At 42.0% G+C, this 21,570-nt stretch overlaps 1 long non-coding RNA gene across 1 annotated transcript in view; it reads left to right on the top strand.

Annotated features, from left to right (window-relative positions):
- LOC122540606 overlaps positions 1-21,570 on the top strand; it is a 33,498-nt gene that overhangs the window by 8,702 nt on the left and 3,226 nt on the right. Inside the window, exon 2 of the long non-coding RNA XR_006309360.1 lies at positions 14,772-14,848. This is a non-coding gene — a long non-coding RNA (uncharacterized LOC122540606). The remainder of the gene's footprint in view (positions 1-14,771; positions 14,849-21,570) is intronic.

Here is a 21,570-nt window from a genome sequence, read left to right as displayed (position 1 = left end):
TCCATTCAGAAGTCTAATAACAGCGGGGAAGAAGCACTTCTGAAATCTGTTGGTACATGTGTTTAAGCTTTTGTATCTTCTGTTCGATGAAAGAGGTTTGAAGATATTAAAATTGGGGTTGATAATGTTGACTGCCTTCCCAAGGCAGCAAGAAGAATAGATGCAGTGAGTGGATGGAAGGTTGGCTTGCATAATGGACTGCGTTGTGTTCACAGGAAATTACTGCCCTGTGTGGAAAAGGTTAGAGAGGTCCTACAATCAACAATGATCTAAATTTTACTAACTTCTTTATTGAAGTGAAAGGCCAGGGCACATTGAAGGAGCATTATCAAATAAAATTTAACATGAAACCACATGAAGAAATTTGAGTGCAGCTGACTGAAGGCTTGGTCAAAGAGGTAGGTTTAAGGACTATCTTATTGAAATATGATTTTCCCAGATTGGGTAGAGGTGATTGTTTGTTTCCCCATTGATTCTGCTGCAGCATGTTCAACATTTTCTTTTTTCAGTAAGAAGCCATTGCGCCAGTTAACCAATGGCTTGTTTGAAGAATTGGGTAATAACATTATGCTTCTTTCAAATGTATTCATTTGTTGTGTGTGTTGCTGGCTGGGCCAGCATTTATTGCCCATCCCTAGTTGGCCTGGAGAAGATGGCGGTGACCTGTCATCTTGAACCACTGCAGTCCATGTTCTGTAGATAGACACATAATGCCATTAGGGAGGGGAGGGGGAGGGGGGGATTTCAGGGCTTTGACCAGTTCAAGCTCATAAATCTGAGTAGGAGTTCACAAAAGTAGTAAATTGAAAGAAGGCAAATTTTAACATACAAATAGGTTGAAATCTTAATTTATTTTATTTAATGATTAGCATCTTGACGATAAAAGAAACAGGCCCTTGCCATCTCCAAACGATAGAATCTGTCCATCAGGCTAGGAATTCTGTTATGAGTACTTGACTTTCTGTCTTCCAAAGCCTATCCCATGTCTAGAAGGTAAAAATGAAAGTGTATGATGGAATACTCTCCACTTCCCTAGAGAGCTCTAACACCACCCCAAAAGCTCAGTGTTATCCAGAACATAGCAGCCTGCTTGATTGGCACCCTATCCACTACCTTTAACATTTACTCCCTCTAGTACCAGTACACAATCATTGCAGTGTGTATCAATTTTAGGATACAGTTTTACAATTTTAGGATTAATTCACTAAGGCTCCCGTGACGGTACCTTCCAAACTCATGACCTTTACCAAATAGAAGGACAAAAAGGCAGCAGACACATGGGAACACCACTTCCTGCAAATTCCTCTCCAAGACCCACACTATCCTGACATGGAATCATATCACTGTTCACTCCCGCTGGGTCAAAATTCTGGAACCCCCACAACCAAGGATGACTGCAATTCAAGAAGGCAACTCATCACCACGGTTCTCCAGGCAATAAAAATGATTGCTGCCCCAGCCGCTGATGTTCATGTTCCCATGAATACATTTTTTAAAAATTCAATAGTCAGATGAAATTGACACATGTTTTAAAAATCTCCTGCTCTCAGCAAGGAATTCACAATGCATTGGGTACAAGGTATGGGCACATGTCTTATTATGCAGATGAGAAATACCTATATTTCCGATTAGTTTCCTCACACTATATAGTCAGCCATAAAATTAAACTAACAACAGAAAGACAAAATTATGGCAGGGCAGAGCAATGACTACACTCACTGGAAGAAATTAATGTTACTTTCCCCTTACCCTACAAAGCTATGGCTGGTTAATTGCTTCAAAGTGAGATTAATGCTGGCATTTACGAGCTATTCACAATAAACACAAGCAGACAGGAGGCTACATGCCAAGATCTGGCACAACTTGAGTTGCAGTGATTCACAGGCTGGGCTTTGGCCAGTCTGATAAGCACTTATTGGCACAGATTAGACACCTAGTCAAGCAGGATTGCTCAACAGCAATAGGGTGTGTGTGGCGAGTGTCACAAGGTACACAGCAATGTTAGTTAGTGAGCTTCAGCTAATTATTAGTCTAAAAATGTTATGATTTGGAGATGCTGGTGTTGGACTGGGGTGTACAAAGTTTAAAAATCACACAACAGCAGGTTATAGTCCAACAGGTTTAATTGGAAGCAGGAGAAAGTGAGGACTGCAGATGCTGGAGATCAGAGCTGAAAATGTGTTGCTGGAAAAGCGCAGCAGGTCAGGCAGCATCCAGGGAACAGGAGAATCGACGTTTTGGGCATAAGCCCTTCTTCAGGAATTGGAAGCACACTGGCTTTCGGAGTGATGATCCTTCATCAGGTGGTAGTGGAGGGCTCAATCCTAACACAGAATTTATAGCAAAAATTTACAGTGTGATGTTAGATGAAAGGCTTAACAGACAATCAATTTTTCACTGTATAATTTCAGTTACATCACACTGTAAATTTTTGACATAAATTCTGTGTGTTAGGATAGCCCTCCACTACCACCTGATGAAGGACCGTCGCTCCGAAAGCTAGTGTGCCTCCAATTAAACCTGTTGGACTATAACCTGGTGTTGTGTGATTTTTAACTTTATAAAAATGTTGTTAGTTTCAATGTCGACCATTTAGCAGTGTTTTTTTGGGGGAATGTGATGTATTAGTTCATCGCATTCGGTGCGTTTTCACTGTTTTATTGTTAAATCAGATGTAAAATTAAATGAAAGTGGGACCCATGATTCACATAGAAAACAACTACAGAAGAAGTCACTGTAGTCTCAGAAATCCATAGGGCTATCTCTCATCGGAGAGAAAGATGACTGGTGGTGGTTTAACCCGAGGGTCACCAAACCTTAGGCAAAGGAAGAGATGAGAAGAAGTGTCTTTTCGTGGTCATCTCAGCCAATGCAGAATAAATTTAATTCTTGGTTTCTTGATATGATCACATAGATATAATCTTAAAAAAAAATGGGAATGTTTTCATCCATGTTTCCTGCATCACAATTTTCATCATTAAATATCAATTTGAAAGCACCAAATGTCAGGAATCTCAGTTCGAAAGTCAGGCTCCCACTATATATGTTCAGTCATCCAGACAGTTTCTATTGGAAATCTCCTCCAGCCCCTCTGAGAACTTTGCATTACATCTTAGGAATCCCCTAGTTCTGTCACCTCAGCATGGAATCCCCTACTTACAGAAGTCTCGATCTTGAGTTCAGGAATCTTGCCCTAAACATCTCCACTTTGCCTCCTTCAGGACACATGCTAAAAATCTACTCTTTGAGGAGCTGCTGGTCACCTGTACAAATATCTCCTTCCTTGGTATAGTGTGAATTTTTGTTGGATTTCTCTCATTTTAAAGTGCCTTGGTTGAAGTGTTAATTGTGCCTATAAACACAAGTTGTTTATTGTTGAGTAGGCAAAGACCTGCGACAGAATTGAAGAATCCGAAAAGTTTATATCTTGCTTCCAGGAGTCCACTGTCCATAATCGGAATGTGTTGATTGATTTAACTTTAAGAGCATCTTGCTTGAGCATCGAACCAATGCTCATGGTGATTATTATTCTCCTGTAATTTACTGTTTGTGATAACATCAATCTGAGAATCCAAATGGGCATTAAATAGCACAGTCTGCAATGTACCTCTGGAAGCTATTGGGAAGAGCAGGGTGTTCCTAATATTTTGCTCTGGACTTCTTGCTCCTGAAGAAGGTCCATCACCAGCACTTCAAGATCTGAGTGACATGTAAAATTTTTTAAAATATGCATTCACAAGATCAAGTGTCACTGGCTAAGTCAGCATTTATTGCCCATCCCAATTCCGTAAAGACAATTAAGAGTCAATCTCATTGCCGGAGTCACATGTAGGCCATGCTAGACCATGTAAGGATTTTATTTTTCATTTATTCATGAGATGTAGATATCAGTGGCCAAGGCAAGTATTTATTGCCCAGGGGGGAGTTGAGAGTCAACCACACTGTGGGTGTGGAGTCACATGTAGGCCAGATTGGGTAAGAATGGCCAATTTTCATCCCTAAAGGGCATTTGTGAACCAGATGGGTTTTTTTCACAAATAATAGGCATGATTATCATTAGGATCTTGATTCTAGATTTTTATTATTCCAGCTCCACTATCTGCCCTGCTGGGATTCAAACCAGGCCCCCAGAACATTACTTGATTCTCTGGATTAATACTCTAGCGTAGTGAGAATACCGTCTTCCCCAGTCATGTGAGCCCTCCCCTAATTAGATGGTGTGGGTGTGTCACTAGCTCTGTGGTTGGTGGGTGAGAACCCCCCCCCCGCCCCCATTGCCTGCCTGAAATATCACCCATAGGTGTAGAAATCAGTAGGTGCTGTGGCCGGTTTCTTTGATGGGGAGACTTGAAAGAGAGCTCGATCAGTAAGATGGGTTTCACACGGGGTCTTAAGACGAAGCTGGCTAAGTACAGAGATGAAATGATCTGGAAAGACAATGCCGTAATGGAGGTAGGAGGGACCCGTATTGTGTAAGGCAACAATGATGAAATAAAGAGAGAGTAATGTCCACAGAAGGCCAGAATCAGAGGAATCTGGTTTGGAGGAGTAGCATAATATCAGAGAATGAAACAGAGACTGGGAAGAGTCAGAGCTGTGCCAGGATTTAAATACAACAAAGTGAATTTTAAAGATCAGGACTACAAAGAGACAAGGGGCTAGTGTTGGTCAGCAAGTACAAGGGTGACGAGCAACTGGAAGTTGCTGTGGAATAGGATACGGGAAGCAAAGTCTTGGATGAGCTGAAGTTTACAAAAGGTGGAGGATGGGAGGCCAACCCAGGAGGCTTGAGGAGTAATCAAGTGTGGAGTTGACAAAGGCATTGCTGATGCAATCTTCTTTACTGCAATGCAATCACTAGATCACGTGTAACATTAACAGTCAAGGCGAGTTTGGCACAGTTGGTGATTCATAAAGACAGACACAAATGCTCCTACATGCTACATGGATACCATTACAAACAATTTATTACATTTAAATATTTTTATTAAGTGCATAACTGTACGAAACAAAGTGTTCTTTACAGCTCATATTTTAATAAGAAAAAGTACAATTTATTTTTACTTTCATTGAGATGTACATTACATATTGGACATTACATTACAAATGTAGAGGCTGCAGATGTCAGTTCCTGTACTTTAGATTCATCAAGTTGTAGAGCACAAAAGAAGGCCAACCTGTCTTTGAAATAACTATCAAATTCTGCCCAGTCAAGCTCTGATGAAGTGTTAAGGATTTTTTATCTTGTTAAAAGCACTATATATGTGCAAGGCGTTACTGGAGTTTTGCTCCTTTCATATCTTCTTGTTATAAACAAGATTAAAAGACTTCACAACGTTTACATTTCCCTGACTGTTAAACACTAATGATTTGTGACACTTTATAGTGTCTTCTCAGAACAATGTGCTGATGTCAATTTAAGTCATTTATTTTTTAGACATATTAGTCATGGAATTAGCACTTACAGTTGACTATTTCATTCACCAAATCATTGGTTTATTTGACTGGATGTGTCTTCATTTAGTACAGAGTTATTCTTCATGGATACAGCCAAAATCTTCATTGCTTTCCCAAAGATTCAATGCCAGAATTCATTCTCCAGATGTAAAGAACAATGAACAGAACTTGTTGCTCTTGAAGAAACATGATTTGTATTCAGACAGTGATCTGGTCAGTCAACCCACTTGGCTAACAGGGTGATGCCAACAGACATCAGCTGAGGCTACCTTAAAGGACTCTGTTTCTCAACCTCTCCCCTCACCTGAGGCATGGTGACTCTCAGGTTAAACCACCCCCAATCACCTCTCTCTGATGAGAGAGCAGCCCAATGGTTACTGTACTTTCCTTTTTCTTAGGAAGGAGTTGAATTCCTTGAAATAAGTCTGTGTTAGCATTTGAGGAATAGAAGAGAAACATTCCTGTGAAATCATTCTAAACCGTTTGCATATGAAAAGGAATTTAGGATGCAAAAAGCAAATGTCATTTCCACAATTAGATTCTTGACAAATGCAAAAAAAAGAGCAAAAACATGTTCACTGTTTTTGTTACAGTTCCGTTTACTGCACTATGTCTTACTTCAGTTCTACGATGCACGTGAATTACATTACATTTGAAAAACATGGTCTTATTTCTGCTACATCGAGGGAAAGTCAATACAAATATAAATATCAGTCTTTTTTTCAAATACTTCCATATAAGAGATTCTTTAAACAGAAATAAAAAAAAATCCTTTTCTCTTGGATTCCTGTAAAATATTCACTGTTCCTTAACCAAGGGCCATGGGAGATATTTATCCTTTTGAACCTGAACAGCTAATCAACTTGGTTATTACTACTCAGTGACCCTACTCCAGATATCCACCTTCGCCCCACATCTGTTGGTATATTTCAGTTTACTAAAATATCATATTTAAACTGAATTAAAGATTAATAAAAAAGAACAATTCAGGGAATACAATTGATTTGTACTGTAGTATTTGTAGCTCATCTGGTTGCGAGGAGAAAGTGAGGACTGCAGATGCTAGAGATCAGAGTTGAGAGTGTGGTGCTGGAAAAGATATATTGGTTTTTGAGGGACAGCAATGTTGACTTTTTAAAAATGGATTATTTCAATGGATGTGGGCATCAGTGGAAAGGCCAGTATTTATCAGCCATTCCTAATTGCCTTGGACTGAACGCCTTGTTACGGCCATTGCAGACACCAGAAAAGAATCAACCACGTTACTATGGCTCTGGTGTCATATGTATGCCAGATGGGTCGAGAGTGTGGTGCTGGAAAAGCACAGCAGATCAGGCAGCATCCAAGGAGCAGGAGAATCGATGTTTTGGGCCCTTCTTGATGAAGGCGAGGTGATTAGCCATAGGGAGATAGTGATATAAAATCCATTAATGCCTCTGCTCTTGAGAACTATCCAGATGTCTCAGCTGGTGAGGGATACTGACAGAGCTAGGATCACAGTGTGTGTTGGTATTGACTGTAGAACTCACCATATCCACCCAAATATTGTCCGTGACCTCTTCAGATTGATCACCCCTCATAAGCAGTCAATAAATCATCTTTTAGATGAATTTTGTCCATGAAAATTACCCATCTGTCTAAATCTTCATCCATGTTCAAATGATCAGGCTCCAATTCTGAAAAACTCTTATTGTGCTTCTGTCTGGTAATGAAAATGCTAAAGCTGAAGCTTGCTTTTTCTTTGGTAGAAGCAGCCCAGGTCCATATTGTAACTTAATTCTTTCACTGGTCTTGAGACTCATTTTCAGAAAACAGGGGTGGATAATCATGCTCTCAATCTTGGCTCAACCATCCTCTGCTACCAATGTTATACATAAGAAGAGTCTTGAAAAGCTCCATGGAGCTTTATTTCGGTTAATGACACACCATAAAACTTGCACCTCGCTATCTACTAACTCCCTATATTTACATAACTAATTCAAAACTTCTTAACCATTCGTTAATATATCCATCACAGGTTCCCTCATTCTATTAGGTCTCAGACATTCCTTCAAGACCATATTAAAGATAGCACCTATGGGACACTTTCATTGGGTCAATATTCTGGAACTCCATCTTCAACAGCTCTATGGATGCATCTACACCACAGGGACTGCAGTGGTTCAAAAAAGTGCATCACCTCCATTTTCTCAAGGACAATGAAGTATTAGGTACAAAGTTTGCATAGATAGCGATGTCCACATCCTATACAATAAAATAAAGTCTATATTAATTGAGGCACAGAATAAAAAAACTGGGAAGTTCTTCTCAATACACCAGTTAGACTGCAGCTGCATATAGTTATAGTCCCCACACTACAGATTGGGTATTGGGCCCTCGATGACACTACCTCAGGGGAGGACCAGGTTCAAATCCCACTTGCTCCAGAGGTGTATAATAATATCTCTGAGCAGGTTGATTAGCAACATAGATATAGAATGGATGTGGATGGCTCTTCTGTTGCAGCTGTTGTATCCCTAACTCTGAGCCAGGAGGCCTGGGTTCAAGTCCTACCTGCTCCACATGTGTCATAACATCGCTAACATGTTGTGATTGTGGTAAAGAGTTGACAAATTTGCTGCTGGTTAGAGAGTAGCCATGCAGGAAGTCTATGTAGGTTGGAACTATTTCCTTTGGAACAGAGAAAGTGGTAAGATTTAATTGAATTTTCTAAAGTTGTGAGATCAGATGGTCAGAAACCAAGAGGCAGAAATGTAAACTACTTTCTGTAATATTAAAGTGGAATTTCAGAAATGTTTTCACCCAGACAATAATGAGAATATGAACCTGCCTCAAACAGGTACCTTTAAAAATTATTTGGATGTGTTCTTGATTTGCTGTACTGTTGTATATACACCGGGCTGCAGACCAATAGCTGGAAATAAGATTGTTTTGGCATGGATATGTGGAGCCAGAGGCCTCCCTTTGTTAACATACATTTCTGTGATTCTGTGATTTTTAAAGAAGGAGATAAAAGTGGCAATGTTTAGGGAGCGAACTCCAGAGCTTGGCAACTGGGCAGGTGAATGCAGATTTACCAATGGTTGTGTATGTAAGAGAGAAGGGAGCATAGATATTGGAGTTGTGTAAAACTGGAGGATTTTGCAGGGATAGGGAGTGGCAGTTGGGGGGTGGTGGAGCAGTGGAGGTAGTGAGGCCATGCAAAGACTTGAATGCAATCCTGGGAATTATAAATTTGAGATATTGTTGGATTGGCAGTCGCAGAGCTCAATAAGCACACAGATAATGGGTGATCAGGATATGCAGAAAGTCACGATTAATTGCTTTCAGGAAAAATTGAAGAAAATGCAAAGATTCTGTTTATTCTCAATTAAGAAACAATATTCCTCTGCCAGGCATCATTCATCTGTTATTGCTGTAAAGAATGCCTTGGTGGAATGTTGCTGCCCCACAGGCCATGCAAAGGTTCCCATTATCCAATGATCCCATTTAAACAAACATTGTCAGATAGATACGGAATGAATTGGTTTGATCAGTAAATATTGCCTTTAAACAAATGACTCCATTAACAGGGCAACTATTGACTGACAGACATTGAATGTTTAAATAGTAACCAGTTACACCTGCTGTTCCTGGTAACTTTTGCTTAGAAATGCATTTGAACTGGGCGATAGTGAGTGATTTTCATTCTTGGTGAGTGGGGTGTTGCTGGAGATGTCTGCCCCATTTTTGAGGTGGGGTGTGAGATTGGGGAACAGACAGTCAGTTATATGACTATCTGATAGTGATAAGCTTGTGAATAGATCTTTTCCACCTGTGTGCACAGGTAGGGTTCTCGGGTGTCAAATACATTCCATTGTACTCTGACCCCTGACACCTGACCCCAGTCTTAATCCCTCTGCTACAAACACATTTACATTCCGGCTTGATTTACACACCTGAAATGCCTCAGAATTTGAAACCCCAATCAGATTGCAAACCCTAGCAGGTGAAGTGACGGAGACGTTTTTAATGTGTCATTGGTACATGTGTTTCTGGCACAGTTGATCTTTTCAGTAATCCTAACCTGTGAGCACCAATTTTTTTAAATGATAAATGATTTTGCAATCCAAACATTGTCTTTACATGACAATTGAGCACCAAGTTGGCATTTCCAGTGGTTGTTCTCAGTAAGGACGACACAAGTCTGGATTTTTTTGTCTTCTTCTGTCAGGGTGGTTTTCAATCCCAGATGTACATCAGGGGCCATGGAGCGGCTTTAGAGCAGTTATCAGCTTTGTTCATTAAGCTTGTTGTCTGCTTAGTGACAACCCTCTATTTGTGTTGCAGTAGAAGCAGTTCCAAAACATGGCAAAGCCAAATGTTTCCAAATTCTCCTTATTCATAACATAGGGTCCACTTCCTGCATTACAGCAATCCACATCAATAGAATAAAGTATCTGATCATTATCACGCTTCCATTGTGGATGCTGCTGTGTGCAAATTTGCTATTGTGTTTCCTACAGCAACTACACTAACAAAGCATTTTACAAATTTTCAACCTGTAAATTCTCACAATCAACACTAAAATAAGTGATCTGTTTTAATAATATGTGGTTGTATGAAAAATGCTGGCTGGGATACAAGTTGTGGTTCCTGGATACAGAGCTGTAGGTAATATCCTGTTGGGATTAAAGAGGACCAGGTTAGTTTTGTACACGGCAGTTGGCCAGAAAGGGTTAACTTATAAGTTTTGGAATAGTTCCACCTACTGATCTATAAATGACTATATCTGAGGGGAGCTAGTCAGTTGTAATTTGTTTTACCACTTGCCAGATTTCAGTCACTGTGCTACCATGAGTGAGTTGAATAAAAGCAAAATATTGTGGATGCTAGAAGTCTAGGATTAAAAATGGAAAGTGCTGGAGAAACTCAGCAAGTCTGGCAGCATCTGCAGAAAGAGAAACAAAGCGAATGTTTTGAGGCCAGTATGACTGTTTTTTAAAGGTAGTTTAGGTCTAGCCTTGTATCTGTTAAGAGATAGCACTGTCCCTTACCTAATGCTAACGTTGATAAGCAGTTAAATGTTAACTTAGCATGTTCATTATTACCAAGTACTAAACCAGCTAATATAACTTAAGCATGTGTCACTTCTGCTGAAGACATGTTGTGGTTACTGCTTCACTATTTAGTTCTTAGTATTACCAGAAGTGTGAATGGCAACAAATCTAACCAAAGAGGATCCTATTACATTTAGTGGTCATCCTAGGTAACCCTTACAAGTTAGGGAGTATTATTTGTTCATTTTTTTGTGAGGTGCTTATGGAAGGGATGTACCATTTTGTCAGAATATTGTGGAAAGTTGTTCTCATAAGATCTCAGTATGAAGGCATTTTCTTGCTTGTTTCTGTAGATCACCAGTCACACACTGACCAGCTTCTTACAAACGTAAATTACTTATGATCGTTTGCATGAACCACCTTGTTCTTGATTTTGTTGCATGTTATCACTGCTCATAATTAATTTTAGTATTTTTAGATTTGGGGCTGTTGTTTTAAGTCCATGGTCTTTTTCATGTAAGAACTCTTCATTTACAGCAAGATTCTCTTCACACGAGGTTAGAGTTTCTGATCTCTCTAACTTCTTCTATGTCTGTCATGGTCATTGTATCATCTTCATGATATCATCTCCTGATGTTCACCCCATTAATCTACAACAATTCCCTTATTGTAAGATGTTGGAGTAGAAACAGGCCAATCAGCCCATAGAATCTGCTGCACCATTCAATGAGATCATGGCGGATCTGATAACCCTCAACTCCACTTTCCTGCCTTTTCCCCCATAACCTTTGATTCCCTTACTGATTAAACATGTTTCTTAAACTTTGAATATATTTAATGACCCAGCTTCAACAGACAATGAACTCCACAGATTCACTACCGTCTTAGAGAAGAAACTCTTCCTCATTGCTGTTTTAAGTGGATAACCCTTCACTCTGAGATTATGCCCTCTGGTTCTAGACTCTCTGGACAAGGAGAAACAACATCTACCCTGCCAAGTCCCCTAAGAATCTTATATGTTTCAATAAGTTCACCTCTCCTTCTGCTAAACTTGATGGAGTGATTCTTGCTACGAAGCCAAACGAGTTTTCTCGTTATATTTGACAAAACTTATCGCATCAATTGGTGTTTAATCCCTTGCAATGAGAAACACATGTGATTTCTGCCCCAACTTATCACACACCATTCCCAGAGCAAAGTGCCACTCACTGGAGATCCTGGGATTGACAGGAATCCTGATGCCATGGGCATTTTTTAAAAGCCCGTTGTCCATCCAGAAAAGTACTCAGTCCTGACGTGCCCTGCATGGTTCCTGACGTTTGTCCCAGACATGGCAAGCAGGGGGGAGTCGACACCCTGTTTTACAGGAATGGTTATGGTTTTCTGCCAGCGGTGTGATGCGCAGACAGGACTTCCCCTACCCCGACCTATGACTATCTGTGGAGACCACACCATGCCAGCCTGGTCCAAGGTTAGAGCAGTCTGTTGTCTGGAGGAATTCCCAGCACTGTAGACAGAATTTCAATAGCCATTTGCAGTCCACCAGCATCAGTGCCACCATCTTCTCTCTGACACTGGACCCACTCCTACCCAAGATTCATGCTGCAACAGTCTCACTGCAGCCCATCACCCTGCTAACCCTGAATGCACCCTACATGGCCAACTCACTCCCTCGGGATAACTCTCTGCCTGTGCCACCCGTGATGGCTGTGCCAAAAACAACAACAGAAGTTGCTGGAAAAGTTCAGTAGATCTGGCAGCATCTGTGAAGAGAAATCAGAATTAACGTTTCAGATCCGCTGACCCGTCCTTAGAATTGTTCTGAGGAAGGCTCACTGGGCCTGAAACGTTAACTCTGATTTCTCTTCACAGATGCTGCCAGGCCTGCTGAGCTTTCAACAGTTTCTGTGCTTGTTTCTAATCTAGAGTATTCACGATTCTTTCTGTTTTTATTTTGTAATAGCGGTGTCACCCACTCTTCTCTCTGTAATACCTGCCTCTCTCACTCAAGGAGCAAAACAGTTCAGAATTGGGCATGATTTGGAGATGCCGGTGTTGGACTGGGGTGTACAAAGTTAAAAATCACACAACACCAGGTTATAGTCCAATAGGTTTAATTGGAAGCACACTAGCTTTCGGACGCAGCTCCTTCATCCGGTGGTGTCAAGGTGGATGGTGTGCTGACTGTCATTTGAACAGAGGATATGGGTTACTCAAAGCAGGAACTGGACTGGTATCAGAGACTGCCCTAGACTTAACATGCTGGGAGCCCCTAGGGTAGCCTATGCTGCACTGGATAGAGGCCTGAAGACAACCCGTAGTAAGCTCCCTGGCTTTGAGAGCAAAATGACACAGTTAGAGCAAAGTAACATGAACTTGGTATCTCCAGCTGAGTGGAGAAAGCACAAGCAAGGCAATGCAAGACAAAAATATGGTGACCAACCAGGTAGGCTCAGAGTATGACAGCAAGCAAACAGCCCAGAGATGCAGCCTGGTCAGTCTCTGGGCTGGGTATTTGTCCTTGAGCATAGAATCACACAATCCCTATAGCTTAGAAGGAGGACATTCTATCCATCGAGTCCACACCAACCCTCTGAAGGCATCCCACCCAGACCCAGCACCTACCCAATCCCCAAAAACTCTGCATTTCCCATGGTTAACCTACCTAGCTTGCACGTCCCTGGACACTATGAGAAATTTATTATGGCCAAACCACCTAACCTGCACATCTTTGGACTGTGGGAGGAAACCAGAGCACCTGGAGGAAACCCACACAGACACGGGGAGAACATACAAAGTCCACACAGACAGTCGTTCAAGAGTCAAATCGAGCCCAGGTCCCTGGCGTTGTGAGGCAGCGGTACTAACCACTGAGCCACCGTGCCACCGAAAGCACACTGTGTTCTTGCTGCAGCATCACATTGAGGGGGTACCCCAAGGTGTAGCATTGAAGTGTAGAATTGTGCTGTAATTGGATCAGAGATTAGAACATAAGAGCGTCAGAACTAGGAGCATGAGTGGGCAAGTCAACTCCTCAAGCCTGTTCACCTGTCGAATATAATATTCTGAGAGAGTTCATAAAGGTGTGTGAGTGATTGATGAAGCATGCATGAATACAGTCTTTTTACCATCCTTTTCCTGTTGACCCTAATTGCTGCTGTTCTTTTATGTTTGCACACATTGTCCCTTCCTGTGCTCCCAGGTATCATTACTTAAATAGATGCCCCACAATATGGACATATCCTTTAACTTTGTAAACCAATGAACACCGGCCCCCCCCTTACAAACCAGAACATCCCAACCTCCCATTTAATTTGACTTTAGCTGTTTTGGTTATAACCATGTGTAAGTAGATGTTTTATCACAAATGAATGTAATTCTATTCTGCCATTCATGTTCTGATCATGCTCATGGCCTTTGGACCAACAGGTAAGAAAGGAGTGGTAGGGCAAGATGTGAAACGATGGGGTAGATTGTGGGTTCCAGCTTGTTTTGAGATGTAGGCTATGGGCTTCAGAGGTTTGAACGAGATTTGTGATTGAGGGAGAGATTGGAAATCGAGACAGCTCAGAAACAGATGGGGGCATCAGGTCTGGTAAAAACTGGAAAAGGAAGGCTTCCTTATGGTTTGGGATTTTTGGGGGGGTGGAAGGAACTGTAATTTCAGAGCTATTTGAGTAGGGAGGGCATTAGAGCAATGTCCAGAATGACCAGAGGTTGGGGTTTACATAGTTGGGCACCGTAGCACTTTACAACATCCAGACAAAATCTTATTTATCTTGTGAAAAATTAATAAATAATCCACACACTTCATGCCAACTTGCAAGTAGTCAAATATTGCTGGGTGAGAGGTACACAAGTAGCTAAGGGACGGACAAGAGAAATCAGTACTTTTTAAGAAATTAAATCTTTTAGCATAGGTTTGCTGGGACCATTCAAGTCACCTTGTTAGTTTTGATTTGGCTGAGATGAGCACAGAGCTAGGATTGTCCAGGAATCCTGCTCTGTATATTCAGTTTCACATTGAGCAAGACATTAATCAACTGAGGCATCAGACACTGTTCCTGTTTTTCCATCGTGCTAATCGCTGGTTAAGAATTTGAAACAAAATATTTCCAGAATACAGTTCTTTGTTTCCTTCCCTCCTACCTCCACTGACCCCTTTGCAGACTGTGTACAGCTGTAACAGGAATTACAGACACTCCCCAAACTCTAGGTAATAAGTAATTACTGTACATACTGTTGAACAATGATGCTTATCTCTGACCCCAATAGAACGGAGAGCCCAGTGGTGAAAGATCACAGTGTAGCAAGTCCCTAATGGCTGACCCCACCTGCACATTCTTCAGAAGGTCAGTTAAACAAAAGGGAACTTTATCTCAGTGAAGGATAAAGAGACTGAATGTGGGGAGGGTGGTGAAGGGCGGGGGTCAGTGGGTGGAGGGATGTGGAGTTTTGGGTGGGGTGTGGGGGATAAATGAGGAACATTTTTGCTTTACAATCAGGTTTGAAATGCTCCTCCTTCAGTCCTCGCAGTAATCCTAACAGAAGTGGGGCATTGCTTCTTGGGAGAAGAACATCTTTGGTAACATTCAGGAGGAGCCTGTGGAGTAGGGGAAAACCCCTTCAGAATTTCAACATATGGTGAAAAAAAGCAACTGAAGGAGTTCACCAATGCTATAAAAATTCCAGCACTGATATGCACACCTAACTCTCTGGATTTCCCAACAGGAATCTGGGAATTATTTTACTTTGGTAATCTTTTCTTTCTTTCTTTTCTCCTGCTCCTCTTACCGATTTAATACCAGATCTATATATCGAGGAGGGCTGCATTGGTCTAACTATTTGCCCAGAGTCTGTCCTTCGTTGCTGAGGACAGCACGTCACTGAACTATTCCACATAGAAGCATCGTAACTTAACCCAATGAAGCCCCGATATGAAAAAAAACAGAGATTGCTGGGAAAACTCAGCAGGTCTGGCAGCATCTGTGGAGAGAGAAAGCAGAGTCAGTGTCTTAGGTCCACTGACCCTTCTTCAGAAGCTTCTATATGAGAATTTTTCTCACCATCCCACCCCTTACTCAGAGGTCATTCAATTGCAGCTCTCCATCTGATAGTTTGAGATTAGTTAACTTTGCGTAGCACCTACTTGGATGTCACTGAATATATTTAATAGAGTCAGAGGTCTATAGTGCAGATCATGTATTTGAATTTGTCCCTTTCCCTGTTATCTGGAAGCTGACATCATCCTGACTATTATTATTAATTCATGGGATTTGGGAGTCACTGGTTAGGTTTGCATTTACTGCCTATCCTTAACTCTCTTAGAGAGATGGTGGTGACCTGCCTTCTTGGGCTACTGCAGTCCTTGTGACGTAGGTACATCCCACAGCGTTCCATAGGAACACGAGCAGGCCATTCAGCCCTTTAGGCCTGCTCCATCATTCACTGTGATCATAGCTGATGGTTTTGCTTACACCCTGCTCCTGCTTTTCCCCCATATCTTTTGATCCCTTTAGCCCCAAGGACTGTATCTAACTCATTCTTGGAATCATTCAATGTTTTGGCCTCAGCCACTTTCTGTGACAGAATTCCACAGGCTCATCACTCTCTGGGTGAAAACAATTTCTCCTATCAGAACTCAGTCCTAAATTGCCTATCCTGTATCCTTAAAGAGTGATCCTGTGGTTCTGGACTTCCTGGTCATTGGGAACATCCGTCCTGCCTTTATACTATCTAGTCCTGTTAGAATTTTGTAGCTTTCTAGGAGGTAACCCTCATTCTTCTAAACCCCAGTGAATACAGTCCTAACCAATATAGTCTCTCTTCATACATCAGTCCTGCAATCCCAGGAACCAGGGCAGTGAATCTTTGATGCACTCTGTCCATAATCAGAAAACCTGGCCTTCCCTTTATATTTGGTTTGTTGCTTTAGATCAGAAAGAGCACCTGGGATAGTACTGGTAGGACAATGGTTGATGTCTCTGAAACATTCTCCGTGGCTCAGTTGATGTCCTTTCAGCATTGGAGTTGGAATGTTGTGGGTTCATGTTCCACTCCAGGGACTTGAGCAGGCAGTGCAGGTCTGAGGGAGCATTACTGTCAGAGGTGTCAATTATCAGATGAGATGCTAAACGTAGGCCCCCTTGTGCAGATATAAAACATTGCACAGTGTTATTGCAAAGAAGACCCAAGGAGTATCCATAGTGTTCTCACCAATATTCACCATTCCGAACTGAACAGAAAATGTGGTCATGATCACATTGCTATTTGTGGGAGCTTGCTCTATGCAAATCAAATGGTGTATTTCTTATATTACAAGAGTGGCAAGACTTGAGAAGTATTTAAGTGCTCTGAGGTGTTTTGGGATATCTTGAGTGAGGCCTTGAACCACAAGAAACACCAAATTTGCTGAGGTTCACTAGTGAAGGGAAAGCGAGTTGTAGTGGACCTTGGGCAGTGCTATGACTGGTATATATTATGCTGTGAGTTTATAGAGGCAACTCTGAAGAGATCTCTACAAACTTTAATTGGAAAGCTTACATCTGAAGAGGGAAATAATTAAGCAGAGCACAGTTATTAGGGGAGCCTGTTTTAACTGATCTTGCCAAGTGTAAAGATGCCACACTCCATTAAATTTAATTTTATTCTTTGAAATGGGATACAGTAAACTACATCGCCATCATACAAGGGTAATGAGGTGTGACCCATAATAATGCTCAATTAAGGTATTCTCATTTACAACATGCTTGTACAATATATGCACAACTCCTGGATTCTAAATAATCTCTCAACAAAAACAGCAGTGAGATTGATTTTAATTGATTATTCTCATTACTAGAAAGGCTGACATTTATTGACCATCCCCTAACTGTCCTTGAGAAGTTGGTTGTGCGTCTCCTCAAACTGCTACAGCCTGAGCAGTGAATGTGCTCCAGCAAAGCTGTTATTGGGAGCAAGTTTCACAATTCGGACCCAGTAACAGTGAAGGATTATGATTCATATAATTCAATAATATATATCCAAAAGTCATTGTGCAACTATTTAGAAGTGAGTCAGAAAAGATTTACAAAGTTGTTGCCGGGGTGAAGGGTTTGAGCTATAGGGAAAGGCTCAATAGGCTGAGGCTATTTTCCCTGGAGCATCAGAGGCTGAGGATTGACCTTATAGAGGTTTATAAAATCATGAGGGGCATGGATAGAGTGAATAGCTAAGGTCTTTTCCCCAGGGTAGGGGAGTCCAAAACTAGAGGGCACAAATTTAAGGTGAGAGGGGTAAGATTTAAAAGGGATGTAATGGGTAACATTTTCATGCAGAGGTGCATGTATGGAATGAGCTGCCAAAGGATGTGGTGGAGACTGGTACATTACAAAATTTAAAAGGCATCTGAATGGGTATCTGAATAGGAAGGGTTTAGAGGGATATAGGCCAAATGGTGATAAATGTGACGAGATCAGGTTAGGGTACCTGGCCGGCATGACCTATTTATCCTATCTGTCAGTACAGTGCAGGCTCAGAGTGGATAACACATAAAGAGAGGTGGTCACAATGCAGGCTCATACTCTGGAGGCAGGAAGGAAGTAGGTGACCACCAGATAGAGCAAGAGAGATAGGCAGGTTATTTATTCGTTCACAGGATGAGGGTGTCACTGTCGAGGGCAGCATTTATTACTCATCTCCAGAGGATTATTAAGACTAAACCACATTGCTGTTGGTCTGGAGTCACATGTAGGACATTAGGGAACGAGATAGGCTTTTCCCCACAACTGACAATGGTTTCATGGTCACCAATACATTCTTAATTCCAGACATTGATTGAATTCAAATTCCACCATCTGCCATGGCGGGATTCAAACTCGGGTACCCAGAAGGTTATCTGGGTCTCTGGATTAACAGGTTCCTGAAGAAGGGCTTATGCCCGAAACGTCGATTCTCCTGCTCCTTGGATGCTGCCTGACCTGCTGCACTTTTCCAGCAAAACATATTTCAGCTCTGGATTAACAGTCCAGCAATAATATCATGAGGCCATCACCTCCCTAGTGTGTGCAGGAATCCCCTGATGCCATTCCCCTGCAAAACCGATACATCATTTTGGATTGAGGGGAATGGCCTCTCAGGGGCAAGCAGCTGCATCCAAATGTGTTGCATTACGGTTGGTTGTGCTGCAGAGGGGAAGGTAAAAAGTGTGACAAGGCAATAATTATAGGGGACTCAACTGTAAGGGGAATAGACAGGTGTTTCTGTGGTTGCAAACAACAATGGTAGGTTGTCTCCCTGGTACCAGGGTCAAGGATGTCTTGGACTGGGCACAGGTCATTCTGGCCAGCATGACCTATTTATACTATCTGTAAGTACAGTGAGGGTGAACAGCCAGTGGTCGTTATACACATTGTTACAAACAACATAGGTTAAAAAGGGATGAGGTCCTAAAAGCAGAATATAGGGAGCTAGGAAGAAAGTTCAAAAACCAGACCTCAAAGGTAGAGATCTACTGCCAGTGTGACATGCCAGTCAGAGTAGAAATGATAGGAGGGGTTGGATGAATTCGTGGCTGAAAAGATGGTGTGGGGGGGAGGGATTCAGATTTCTGGGATATTGGGAAGTGGACCTGTACAAATTGAATGGGTTACACCTGGGCAGGACTGGGACTGATGTCCAAGGGGAAGTGTTGGCCAGAGTGGTTGGGGAGGATTTAAAGTAATATACCAGGGGATGGGAACCAATATAAGGAGTCGGAGAAAGAGAGAGCAAGGATAAAAAACAAAGGGTAGAAAAGGGAATAAGAAAAGTGATAGACAGAGAAGCCAAGAACAAAATTCAAACAGGGGAATTGACAAAGTATTGGGAGCCAGACAAACAATGTTAGAAGGACAAGCTGAAAGGGTTTCTGTCTTAATGCGCGGAACATTTGCAATTAAGTGGATGCACTCATTGTGCAGATAAATGTAAGTGGGTCCAATATAGTTGGGGTTACGGAGACATGGCTGCAGGGTGACAAGTGATGGGAACTGATTGTCCCAGCGTATTCAGTATTTAGGAAGGACAGGCAAACAGGAAAAGGTGGTGGAGTGGCATTTCTGGTTTAAGAGGAAATTAATTCAATAGTGAGAAAGGATATTAGCCCTCCAGCCCGGCACCGCCTTCCTGACCTGCAGTCTTCTTCTTGACCTCTCCGCCTCCATCCTACTCCGACCTATCACCCTCACCTTGACCTCTTTCCACCTATCACATTTCCAACGCCCCTCCTCCAAGTCCCTCCTCCCTACCTTTTATCTTCTCCTGCTGAACACTCTCTGCTCATTCCTGAAGAAGGGCCTGTGCCCGAAACGTCGAATCTCCTGTTCCCTGGATGCTGCCTGACCTGCTGTGCTGTTCCAGCAATAAAGTTTCAACAAGGATATTAGCTCGGACAATGTAGATTCTGGATGGATAGAGTAGAGAAATTTCAGGGGGATAAACACCTATATAGACCCCCAAACTGCAGTGGTGATGTTGGGAATGGCATTGAACAGGAAATTAGAGATGCATATGATAAGGGAATATCGGTGATCATGGGTGATTTCAATTTGCACATGGATTGGCAAATCAAATTAACCACAATGCTATAGAGAAGGAATTCCTGGTGTGTATTTGGGAAGGTTTTCTTGACCAAATATGTGGAGGAACCAGTTAGAGAGCAGGCCATCTTAGACTGGGTACTGTGTAATGAGAGGGGAATCATTGCCAATATAACTGTGTGAGACCCCTTGGGGATGAGTGACCATAACATGATAGAATGTTTTATCAAGATGGAGTGTGAGCTAGTTGACTTGGAGACGAGGGTGCTGAATCTTAATTAAGGAAACTATGAAGATATGAGGCATGAGTTGGCCTTGATAGATTGGGGAGAGTTACTTAAAGGGAAGACAGTGGATAGGCAATGGCAAACATTCAAGGAATGCATGGGGGAACTGCAAGAACAGTTTATTCCTGTCCTGAGCAAAAGCAAAATGGGTAAGAGGGCCAAATCCATGCATTACAAAAGAAATTAGAGTTAATATCCAATCCAAGGAAGATGCATACAGATTGGCCAAGGAAAATACTTGGTCTGAGGATTGGGAGCAGTTTAGAATTCAGCAAAGAAGGACCAAGGGATTGATTAAGAAGGAGAAAATACATTACGAACGCTGGCTGTCAGGGAATATGAAGACTGACACTAAGAGTTCCTACAGGTACGTGAAGAGAAAAAGATTGGTGAAGACAAATGTATGTCCCCTATAGACAGAAATGGGGGAGTGTATAATAGGGGACAAAGAAATGGCTAAGCAACTGGATACATAATTTGTTTCTGTCTTCACAAAAGGGGATACAAATCAGACACCAGAAATGTGGGAGAATGCAAGATTAGGTGAGAGGGAAGGACTGAGGGAGATCAATATTAGTAGAGAAATGGTGCTGGGAAAATTGAGGGGTTAACGATGGATAAATCCTCAGGGCCTGATAATCTAGATTCCAGAGTAATGAAGGAAGTAGCTCTAGAAATAATAGGTGCATGAGTGATCATAGAGTCATAGAGTCACAGAGATGTACAGCATGGAAACGGGCCCTTCGGTCCAACCCATCCATGCCGACCAGATATCCCAACCCAATCTAGTTCCACCTGCCAGCACCCGGCCATATCCCTCCAAACCCTTCCTATTCATATACCCATCCAAATGCCTCTTAAACGTTGCAATTGTACCAGCCTCCTTCATATCCTCTGGTAGCTCATTCCATACATGTACCACCCTCTGCATGAAAAAGTTGCCCCTTAGGTCTCTTTTATATCTTTTCTCTCAACCTAAACCTATGCCCTCTAGTTCTGGACTCCTCGGCCCCAGGGAAAAGACTTTGCCTATTTATCCTATCCATGCCCCTCATAATTTTGTAAACCTCTACAAGGTCACCCCTCAGTCTCCGATGCTCCAGGGAAAACAGCCCCAGCCTGTTCAGCCTCTCCCTGTAGCTCAGATCCTCCAACCCTGGCAACATCCTTGTAAATCTTTTCTGAACCCTTTCAAGTTTCACAACATCTTTCTGATAGGAAGGAGACCAG

This window comes from Chiloscyllium plagiosum, chromosome 35, assembly GCF_004010195.1.
Source record: "Chiloscyllium plagiosum isolate BGI_BamShark_2017 chromosome 35, ASM401019v2, whole genome shotgun sequence".
In the NCBI taxonomy this organism is placed as follows: domain Eukaryota; kingdom Metazoa; phylum Chordata; class Chondrichthyes; order Orectolobiformes; family Hemiscylliidae; genus Chiloscyllium; species Chiloscyllium plagiosum.
This window is presented reverse-complemented; position numbering and strand designations above follow the sequence as displayed.